The sequence below is a fragment of the Nicotiana tabacum genome, chromosome 4, assembly GCF_000715075.1.
Source record: "Nicotiana tabacum cultivar K326 chromosome 4, ASM71507v2, whole genome shotgun sequence".
In the NCBI taxonomy this organism is placed as follows: domain Eukaryota; kingdom Viridiplantae; phylum Streptophyta; class Magnoliopsida; order Solanales; family Solanaceae; genus Nicotiana; species Nicotiana tabacum.
The window spans coordinates 131,882,462-131,894,891 of NC_134083.1; positions in this window are offsets into that span (position 1 = coordinate 131,882,462).

The following is a 12,430-nucleotide window of genomic DNA, read 5'->3' on the forward strand; positions in this document are numbered from 1 at the left end:
CGTCATTCAAGACCCGTTACAGTCACTATGAGTCCCTTGTGATGTCTTTTGGGTTGACCAAAGGCATCATAGCATGCACAACATTTGAGGATTGTACTACACAGGTTGAGGGAGGATAAGCTTATGCCAAGTTCTCCAAGTGTGAGTTTTGGCTTAGTTCGGTTATGTTCTTGGGGCACGTGGTGTCCAGTAAGGGGATTAAGGTGGATCCAAAGTAGATAAAGGCAGTTCAAATTTGGCCCAGACCGTCTTCAGCTACTGAGATTCAGAGTTTTCTTGACTTGGTCGGATATTATCGTCACTTCTTAGAGGGTTTCTCATCCATTACAGCGCCTTTGACCAGGTTGACCCATAAGGGTGCTCCATTCAAGTGGTCGGATGAGTGTGAGGAAAGCTTTCAAAAGGCTCAAGATTGCCTTGACCACAACTCTAGTTTTAGTTTTGCCTTCAGCGTCGGGTTCTTATACAGCGTATTGTGATACTTCTCGGATTGGTATTGGGTGTGTCTTGATGCAGAAGGGTAGAGTGATTGCTTGTGTTTTGCGATAGTTGAAGCCCCATGAGAAGAACTACCTTGTTCATGATTTGGAATTGGCAGCCAACGTTCATGCATTAAAAATTTGGAGGTATTAACTCTACGGTGTGTATTATGAGGTATTTATGGATCATCGAAGTCTCCAACACTTGTTCAAGCAAAAGGATCTAAATTTGAGGCAGCGAAGATGGTTGGAACTGCTAAAGGACTATGATATTACCATTATGTATCATCCCAGGAAGGCCAATGTGGTGGCTGATGCCTTGAGTAGAAAGGAGGTGAGTATGGTAAGCCTTGCATTTATTCTGGTAAGTAAGAGATCGCTTGCATCATATGTTCAGGCCTTGGCCAATCAGTTTGTGAGATTAGATATTTCGGAGCCTAGTCGGGTTCTAGCTTGTGTGGTTTCTCGGTCTTCCTTATATGATCGTATCATAGAGCGTCAGTATGGCGACCCCCATTTTCTTGTCCTTAAGTACACAGTTCAGCACGGTAATGCCAAGAAGGTTACTATTGGGGATGATGGGGTGTTGTGGATACAGGGTCAGATTGCGTGCCCAATGTAGATGGGCTACGTGAGTCGATTCTTGAGGAGGCCTACAGTTTGCGGTATCCCATTCATCCAGGTTCCGCAAAGATGTATCAGGACTTGATGCAGCACTACTGGTGGAGGAGGATGAAGAAATACATAGTGGGTTTTGTATCTCGGTGCCTAAATTGTCAGCAGGTAAAGTACGAGCATCAGAGACCGGGCGGATTACTTTAAAGGCTTGAGATTCCGGTGTGTAAATGGGAGCATATCACCAAGGATTTTGTCGTTGGGCTCCCATAGACATCGAGGAAGTTTGATGCTATTTGGGTGATTATGGATCAGTTGACCAAGTCCCTGTATTTCATTCTGGTTGGGACTACCTATTCTTTGGAGCATTTGGTTGAGATCTACATCTGCAAGATTGTTAGCCTTCATGGTGTGCCGGTGTCCATCATTTCAGATCGGGGCACACAGTTTACATTGCAGTTTTGTAGAGCAGTGCAGTGAGAGTTAGGCACACGGGTTCAGTTGAGGACAACATTCCACCCTTAGAGGGATGGTCAGTCCGAGAGCACTATTGAGATATTGGAGGATATGCTACGTGCTTATGTCATGAATTTTGGGGATTCTTGAGAACAGTTTCTGCTGCTTATAGAGTTTACCTACAACAACAACTATCAATCGAGCATTCAGATGGCTCCATATGAGGCTCTATGGGATGCGGTGTCGGTCTCCAGTTGGTTGGTTTGAGCCGGGTGAGGCTAGGCTATTGGGTACTGACTTGGTTCAGGATGCTTTGGACAAGGTTAAGTTGATTCAGGATCAGCTTCGTACGGCGCAGTCTAGACAAAAGAGTTATGCCGATCGGAAAGTTTGTGATGTTGCTTACATGGTGGGGGAGAAGGTACTACTCAGAGTTTTTCCCATGAAGGGTGTTATAAGATTCGGTGAGAAAGGGCAAGTTGAGCCCTCGGTATATTGGGCCTTTTGAGGTGCTTGAGAGGATTGTAGAAGTGGCTTACAAACTTGCATTGCCACCTAGTCTATTGAGTGTTCATCTAATGTTTCATGTTTCCATGCTCCGGAAGTATGTTGGCGATCCGTCTCATGTTTTGGACTTCGGCACGGTTCAGTTAGATGGTGATTTGACTTATGATGTGGAGCCGATGGCCATTTTGGATCGGCAGGTTCGAAAGTTGAGGTCAAAGAACATAGCTTCAGTGAAGGTGCAGTGGAGAGGTCATACAGTCTAGGAGGCTACTTGGGAGACCGAGCAGGAGATGCGGAGCATATATCCACGCCTATTTGAGACTCTGTGCATAGTTTTATACCCTTTCGACGACGAACGCTTGTTTAAGAGGGGGGATGTAATGACCCGACCGATTATTTTGAGTGTTGTAGCCCGGTTCCCCCATTTACTGCTTATTCTGTGCTCAATTATTGTTATGTGACTTGCGGGGATAGTTGGTTCGGTTCCTGGGATGTTTCAGAATGAATTGGGACACTTAGTCTTAAGGTTGGAAGCTTAAGTTAAAAGAGTTGACCGGATATTGACTTATGTGTAAACGACTCCAGAATAGAGTTTTTATGGTTCCGATAGCTCCTTATGGTAATTTTGAACTTAGGAGTGTGTCCGGATATTGATTTGGAGGTCCATAGGTGATTTTGGCTTGAAATGGCGAAAGTTTAAAAGTTTGAAGAGTTGAGATATTTGACCGAGAGTTGACTTTGTGGTTACCGGGCTCGAATTTTAGTTCCAGAAGTTGGAATAGGTCCGTTGTATCATTTATGACTGGTGTGAAAAATTTAAGGTCAATCGGAGTTGATTTGATAGGTTTCGGCATCGATTGTAGAAGTTGGAAGTTCATTAGTTTAAATAGGCTTAAATTGTGGTGTGATTCATGTTTTTGGTGTTGTTTGATGTGATTTGAGGCCTCGACTAAGTTCATATGATGTTTTAGGACTTATTGATATGTTTGGTTGAGGTCCCGGGGCCTCGGGTGGATTTCGGATGGTTAACGGATTGGAATTTGGACTTAGAAGATTGCTGATGTTGCAGGTCTGGTTTCCTTATACGCGATCGAGTGGGAAGGTCAGCGATCGCGTAGGCTTATTTTGGACAGCTGTGATTTTGTGCTATGCGATGGCTAAATGGGGACTATGATCGCGAAGCTTTGGCCATCAGTGCATCGCGAACACGTGGGTTAAGTCGCGTTCGCATAGAGGAAAGGAAGAAACTGGGGTTCCACGCGTTGTTCTTTGCGATCACATTAGGCTGTCCACGATAGTGTAGGTCAGGGATGTTTGGTCATCGCGTTCGCGTAGAGTTAATTTTGGCATCTTATGGTTTGTGCTTCGCGATCGCGAAGCTTTTTCCACGATCGCGATTAAGGGCATTTGGGCAAGATATAAGTTTTCAAAAATGAGGGTTTGAGTTATATTTCATAACTTAATTTTGGGAGCTCGGATTGAGGCAATTCTTGGATGGATTTTCAATGGATTGATTGGGTTAAGTGATTCGAACTCGGATCTGATTTACATACATAAATATATCATTGATTTCATCATTGAATTAGTGTTTTGGGTTGGAAAAATTGGGAAACATTGTAAAAACTTCATAGGCTTTAATTTGAGGATTTGAAAGTTGAGTTGTGATAGGATTTTGGTATGGTTGGGCTTGTGGTTGAATGGGTGTTGGAATTTTGTTAATTTTGTCAAATTCTGAGATGTGAGCCCGGGGTTGACTTTTTGACCTTAGTTAAAGATCATAGCTTTATTAATTGGAATCAATTCCTCTAGCTGTTGGTGGTGGTATTACGTTATTTTTCGCTAGATTCGAGCCTTCTGGAGGTCGATACGCGTGGGAAGGGCTTGCTAGTGGAGTGATTTGATTTTCTTGAGGTAAGTATCTTATTAAACTTGGTTAAAGCACTGGTTTCCTGAATTTTTGTGATAGTTACGCGCTATTGGGCGCGCATATGCGTGGGGATGAACCCATGTTTGGGCACCGGGGTCATTTATTCATGTTCGGGTTATGCTCGGGCTCTTATAAGCCTAGAATTGACTATTAAGCTTTAAGCTATAATATCTCTCATGTTTGTAACAGTTTGTGTGATATATTTTAATCATGCTGAGGCTACATAGAGGTTTAATCTCTGAACGAACTTGATAAATATTTTTCAGTTATGAAATTTCTAACTTGAGCTATGATAGCACAATTTGTACATGCCTACACTGTTAGCATGTTATTTATACCAGTCTAGGAGCATGCGAATTGTTATTCATTCATCATATACATGTATGATATGTTTGGACTGGAGGCATGTGACCATACCCGGTGGATTGTGTTATTGCCACGTGAGTTATTCGTGCATCATGTGAGTCGCCCGTGCAGATCCATATATTGTTGTTATTGGCACGTGAGTTGTCCGTGCAACACGTGAGTTGTCCGTGCAGGTTCTGTTAGTAGCACGTGAGTTATCCATGCAGGACGTGAGTTAACCGTGCAGCGTGTGGATACAGATCCATCCCCCTAGGGTCACCCTCTCATGTTTCTCTCTTAATGGTGTACACGCAGTTATTGAGAATATTGATCAATGGTTCAGAACGGATATGAAAAGTTGAGAGAATCCGGCCAGCGTTGTGTGGAATTTGCATTTCCTCGATCATTGATCTGATTTAACTGCTTTCCATCTCTACATGCCATGATATTGTTTGAGTAGAGTATTTGAGAAACTGTACACATGCACACACATATGTTCTTCTCACGAAACTTGATGAGTTACTTTTCAATATTGTTCTGTGCCGGTTTAAAAGACGGAACTACACAAGTGATATCTAGTATCATTAATAATTTAAGCTTATCTTACCTTGCCATATTTATTTACGATACTTATTGAGTTGGTTGTACTCATACTATACTCTGCACTTCGTGTACAGATCCAGGTACTTCCGGGCACAGATGTTGCTAGTGTTGGAGCTTATTCAGTTTGGAGACTATCGATGTAGTTGCCTTGGCGTCAACGGAACTTGACTCTCCTTCTTTTTTATTTTAGTTTTATTCATATTGTTCTACTTTCCTAGATAGTGTTTCAGCAGTCAGACCATGTTATTGTATAGATGCTTACGTACTCATTGACAGTCGAATTTTAGGGAATTCTGTATTGAGTTGCAGTATTTTTCTCCCAGTTGTTATGAGATTTTATTTACTTAAGCCTATTTCGGTATGTTTAAATTAAAGATGCATGTTATTTGTGAGTTGTCGGCTTTCCTAGTATTACGATAGGAGCCACCATGTCACATATAATTTTGGGCCGTGACACTCCACGATAACCCTCCCCCTCCCCTCCCCCCCAATATAATGCAACCCTAATATTTTCCTATTCAGATATTACGGAAAAATGCAAAAAATATTAATTAAACAATATTTCGGAATGAGTAAGGAAAATAAAAAGGATGCAGAAGATTGAGTTCTTTGGAATGGAATTTTGAAGAAAGAATGAAGCTTCTTAAATAAGCAAAAAATATGTGCGAGGGGTACAATAATTGAAGGGTATAGTGCATATATTTTATGCGCTATATATATAGCACAGTTATTTTATGCTCTATACCCACCAATTATTGTGGGTCAGTCAATTAACAGGTATATCGCATGTAAATCATGCGCTATACATAAAATGGTCACAGTTTTTTTTCACATATTTTTGTGCTTTGAGTCAAAAAAATAATACTTTAGTTCCGGCTCCATTTTTGTTTTGCTTTCTTACAGATAATTCAAATGTGAATATCAGATGATAGATTAACAGAATCAGGTGCAAATCTTTTTTTTTTTCCTTTTAGGTGTATAGATTGGAGTTACTGTATAGTCTACTTGTTGCAACTTTATAATGCACCGGTTAAGTGAAGGATCTTACAGAATATTTTTCATTTATACTATTCCATGCCAACACTTCAAAAATAATTTTAAAAATAAAACAAAAAGAACTAAAAAGGCTAAGAAGCCGAAAGGAAACAACTTCTGGAACCTATCCATCATTTTTAGCTCATCAGCTGACATCGGGGGCCTAACCTCAGGCTGCACTGCAACAACAGGCTGAACCATACCAATTGGTAACACTCCTGGGGTCTGATACCCATGCACCATTTTGCTCTGGAGTGTGAGTGGTGGGAGTTTGAGCTTCTTCTCCGGCTTGTGAAGTAGCTGGTGCTATAGGAAGCACACTTGCCTGAACCATGCTCTATAAGGCCAACCATACGGACCAAAGTGTCATGAAGCACTGGAATAGCCATAAACCCCTCTAGAACCTCCCTAACGGCTAAACCTAAACTGGAATCCTGCCAACTGGAGCTATCTGGGGCTCGATTGACGCTGCTCTAGCATGAGCGTGAGTAACTGTAGGTGTCGCTGCACGTGCTCTAGGTTGTTCTCTATCTCTATCCCTGCCCTGGCCTCTACCCTTGGTAACATCTACAACCTGAGGCTCTGGCTCCTACTCTGTTGAGGCTGAAGTGCGTGTCTTCACCATTTATGAGAGAATAGAGAGTAAAGGTTCAAACTTTAGGATAGAACAAAGTCTCATGATGGAGAAAGAAAGAAAGAAAAGTTTCTTAAAAGCCTTATAGCCTCTCGAAGATAAGTACACATGTCTTCGCACTAATCCTCAAGACTCTACCAAGTTTGCTCGTAACTCGTGAGACCTATGCAACCTTGGGCATTGATACCAACTTTTCACAACCCAAAATTCCAATCAAGGGGTCGTGATAGTGTCTAACCTACTTGCTAGGCAAGCCAACACATTTACAATAAGCAATGAAATAACAACTAAACGATTAACAACATAATATTATAAATAAGGGTAAAAGCTCTGAAACTATATAATAAGTCTAAACCAATACATTGTCTGAACAAATCCCAAAGATTGGTGTCACTGAATACATGAGCTCTAAGAAATAATACATACAAAGTCTGAAATAAAATACAATATTGTCTGATATAATAAACAATAATAGAAATAATGAAAAGGTGACTTCAAGGTCTGCGGACAAGAATGTAGTACTACCTCGAGTCTCTCGACTGGTAATAGCTAAGCACCTTCCGGGACTCCGCTTGTACTAATGCTTGAATCTGCACAAGAAGTACAGAAGTATAGTATGAGTATAACCGATCCAATGTACTCAATATGTATCGAGCCTAACCTCGATGAGGTAGTGGCAAGACTTTGAGAAGCCGCTTACCATATAAACCTGTACAGTTAATAAGCAATAGAAATAGCAATAATAATAATAATAACACGATTAAAGGCGAATAATACTATTAGGATTCAATCAAATAAGTAATAACCATGTTTCTCGAATAAAATAACCAAAACATTTCTCAACAGCTCAAATCAACGGTGATAAAATGATATCCGGGAACAACATAGCCAAACCCACAAAGGAGAAAAATATCACAAGCCAAATACCAAAATTCATAACATATATGTTGTGGTGTACAACCCGATCTGACACAAAAATTGTTGCGGCGGCAATCCAATCCCATGTCATATTGTTGCGGTGAGAAATCTGCTCCTATCATAACAATGTTGCAGCGGCAACCCGATCCAACATACCAATTTACATAGGAATATCTAAGAACCAACCAAATATGAGAAAGCTCAAAATATAATATCAAAGAGAATAGATAAGAATATTATAAAGGAAAAGATGAGCATGAACGAGGTATAGTGGCGATCTAATATCCAAGAGCTAATCTCACTCATATATTTCAACAAGAACTCAAACAATGTCATTAATACGTGAATAATCAAGTACTCACACAATCTAACATGGCATGGGAGAATACGGCATGAAACAAATAAAGACATGAAATAAGTAAAAGTATAAAATAAACTAGTTATACCCGCATGCTTTAACCCATGACAACGCATATACACTCTTCACCTTGCATACACACCGCTCCCAATACGTTTAGCACATAGATAATAAGCATGTACAACCTAATTACCTCAAGTCAAGGTTAACCACGATACTTACCTCTTTCCGAAATAAATCAACAATCCAAAATTGCTTTTCCTTTAGCATAGGACTCCAAACAACTCGAATCTAGTCATTTCATACTAAAATAAAACAAAACAAGCTTTAAAAACTATCCTAGTATAAAAAGGTTCAATCTTTATCATATTTGGGAAGGTCAACTCATGCTTACTTGGTCGAAATCCCAAATAATGATCAAATCCCAATTATTCATTCTCCCCTTAGCCCAAATATATAGTTTTTATCAAAATTGGACCTCAAATCTTGGTCTAAATCCCCAAAATTAGCTCTCTTAAGTTTTACCCCAAATTTTTAATTTCTACACTATGAAATCTTAGATTTAAGAGTGAAAATTTATGAAAATAATCACGGAATTAAATTAAAACTAAGTTAAAATTACGAACCTTAGAAGTTAGGATGAAAATCTCTTCAAAAGTTGTCTCTACACATAGTCCATATCTCACTAATGGAGCAAGATGAGCTAAGGATCGAACCTCTACCCCTTTCCAGCTGCAGATATCGCAGGTGCGAGAAAAGCTCACAAAAGCGACTCCGCAAGTGTGACCAAATGGATCGCAGGTCCGAGCCTGCATTGGTTCAGATATCACAGAAGTGACAAGCCCTTCGCAGGTCCAGACCCTGCATCCGCAACAAAAGTCGTGCAAATGAGACCAACCCCCGCCTAAGCCCCTCCTTGTAGATGCGGGCCAGCCTTCCGTAGAAGTGCCCTCACACTTAAACACCTCCTCATCGCAGGTGCGACCTCCCCCCCCCCCCCCAGATGTGACACAACACACGCAAGCCCGACATCGCACCTGCGCACCATATCACCGCAGGTTCGATCCGTGCAAGTTTAGCAATAGCAAACACTTTTAAAAAGTCCGAAACTAATTCTAAACTCATTCTAGCCCTAGTCTAAACAACCTAACGAGTATATTAACCTTACACGAACTAGCTCATAAACATCAAATATCAAGAATCAAACATCAAAACTCAAGAATTTCAAATATTCATAAGTTCAAATTTTCAACTCTTAACTAGAAGCGTCGAAATAGCCTTGGGTTACCGAGGGTCCCAACCAAACATACGTACAAGTCCAAAATCATCATATAAATCTACTAGAATCGTCAAAACACTGATCCGAGGTTGTTTACCAAAAATGTTGGTCGTGGTCAACTCCAACAACATATAAACTCTAAAATCAAGATTTCTCTTCCAAAATGCATCTAAACTTTTAGAAAATCGAAACAAACCATATACACAAGTCATATATCATCAAATGAAACTATCTAAGGTCTCAAATCACGGAACAAAAAGCTAGAACTCAAAACAACATATCGGATCGTTACCGCCAGCATCAACCTTGCTCTTTTTCTTTGATTTGACGATTAATACTTCTTCCTCGAAGTCATCATTAATAGAAACTTCTTTGCCCTTACTTTTTGTGGTTTAGCGACAGATGAACCTTCAATTAAATTAGTATTTTGCCTGTCATGCTCTATCTTTGTCCTTGCCTCTACCCTTATTTCGTAAGGAATAGCAGGCGATATTTGGTCCGATTTTACATGGCGAGATTTCCATTTCATATTCTGCTCTTCTTGTGTAAATGCATTCAAGTCGAAACTGGATGTACCATCATAACTCGAGTGTTTCTGTGGACTTCTCCTTGTTGTTGCTTTCTTTGTCATTGTAAGACGAAATATGAGCTTGAGAGGAGATGAACAACACCTGAAATTGTCTATCAAGTGCACTGAATTTAGAGAGAGAAAGAGTAAATTCTTAGAAAGAAAAAGGAAACGGTTTTGAAATTATTTGAAAAGGGGAAGAAACTGATTACAAGGGTGATATTTTGCGTGATAATAGGGGTGATTGGCTGAGAGATGTGGGGGAGAGTGGGAGGCGTGGTTTGAGCAAATCTTACCAAATTAAATGGTTATAATTAAGAGTACTCATTTGCTACGAACTTGTATATAATAGACAAATTTATATAGTCACTGAATAACTTTACTCCTCTTATGGCATGTTTCCGTGATATATATATATATATATATATATATATATATATATATATATATATATATATTCCTTTTAAGAAATGAGCTTAAGGGTGTGTTTGGTATAACTGAAAATATATTTCTTGGAAAACAAGTACTCCATCCGTTTCAATTTATGTGAACATATTTGATTGGGCACGGAGTTTAAGACAAAAATGAAGACTTTTGAAAATTGTGGTCCTAAACAAGTCAAAAAGGGGTCAGAGTATTTGTGTGATTATAAAAGTTTCTCATTAATGGTAGAATTATAAGTTTAAACTAAATTGTTTCCAAATTTAGAAAGGGGTCATTCTTTTTGGAACGGACCAAAAAGGAAATAGGTTCACATAAAATGGAACGGAGGAAGTAGTAATCTTACTCATTTTCCGGTGTTTGGTATGCAAATTAAGGAAAATAATTTCTCAAGAGTATTCATAAATAATTTAGATATAATAAACATAAAACCATAAACTTTCGAACCAACAACCTTCCGAATCCACAAATTTGAACCGCTAAACTTTCGAACCCGTAAACTCTATAATTTTTAAACCCGCAAACTTCCAAACACATAAACCTCCGAACTCATAACTTTGGAACTCGTAAAATTTTGAACCTGTAAACTAAAAAAAAAAACAGAACTGACAATACAAAAAAGAAAAGTAAAAAAAATTACCGAGGGGGGAGGGGGGGGTTGTGGTGCAAATAAATGAAACAATAACAACAACAACCCAGTATAATCCAACTAGTGGGGTCTAGGAAGGGTAGTGTGTACGCAGACCTTACCCCTACCCTGAGGTAGAGAGACTGTTTCCGATAGACCCTCGGCTCCCTCCCTCCAAGAACTCCCCACCTTGCTCTTGGAGTGACTCGAACTCACAACCTCTTGATTGGGAGTGGAGGATGCTCACCACTAGAGCAACCCACTGCAAATAAATGAAAAAAAAACAGAAAATTGAAGTTGGAGGGGTGTTGGGGTTAGATGTAAGAGTAGGTGGAGTTTTTGAAAAATATTTTCCTAACTTTTTCTAAAGAAGTCATTTTCCTCCAATTTCAGGAAAATATGATATCTAGAAAAATATTTTTCAAACTATTTTGTGCAGCCAAACATTGAAAATTGGAAAAATATTTTGCGAAAAATAATTTCCGTAATACCAAACACACCCTAAGTCTTAACGGTGAGTGCTTGTGAAATAAGTAGACAAAAATCAAAATAATAATTAAAAGGTATAAAATATTTATAATTATTTATACAAAACGATTATCTTATATATAAAAAATTATAAAATTTATGCATATAATTTATCTGTTTGGTTCGGTTATTTTTGTTTTGTTTTTTGTACTAGAATAAAAATCAAATCAAATATTATCGATTTTAAAATAAAACGAAATAAAATAAAAATAAAATAAAATCAAGAAAAATATTAATTTTTTAATCTATTTGGTTCAATTTCTCGTTTGGATTGATTTTCCGTCGGATGTGGAATACCCCTAATTACCCCTACAAAAGCAAGAAATCCAATCATGCCAGTTTCATGATGGAATAATCGTTTATCCAATCGCTTAAACTAAAAATAGCTAGCTAATATATATATGAACCTATTTCCTTTTTGGTCCGTTCCAAAAAGAATGACCAATTTTTTAATTTGAAAATAATTTAGCTTAAACTTCCAATTCTACCTTTAATGAGACGCTTTTATAACCACACAAATACTCTGAACCTCTTTTTGACTTAGGATCACACATTCTAAAAGTTTTTATTTTTTTTTAAACTCCGTGCTCAATCAAACAGGTTCACGTAAATTGGAACGGAGGGAGGAATTAATATATGTCGGCTTGGAAAAAATAAATACATTCGACACAACTAGTGTAAAGATCCTTTTATGTTAACCAACTAAACACATGGCGCCCATGCCAGGTGTAAGGCAGATAGCCCACAACACAAGAGGGCCTTTTTGTCATTTCCTGTTTGACTTACTAATAATTAGCCCTACTACAAGCCAATTGGACTCTTGGGATTCAAATACGGAAGGAATATTTACTGCTAATCATAGTGAAATAAAAAGGGCGTTGCAACTGGCTCGTCTTCCCAAGGATAAAATTAACCTTCATTTTTTTTGATATTTTTAAAAATTAATTTTCCTGCTTTTTGTTTCTTTGGTTAGGATTTGTCAAACCTTAAATGGGGACCAACAGATTGCATTCCATCTCAACACAAAAATTCACGCGCTTTTGGGAAAAGCATGGTGAATTATTAAAATTCTAATCTAATAGATAAGACAGAATAGCTTAATAAATATT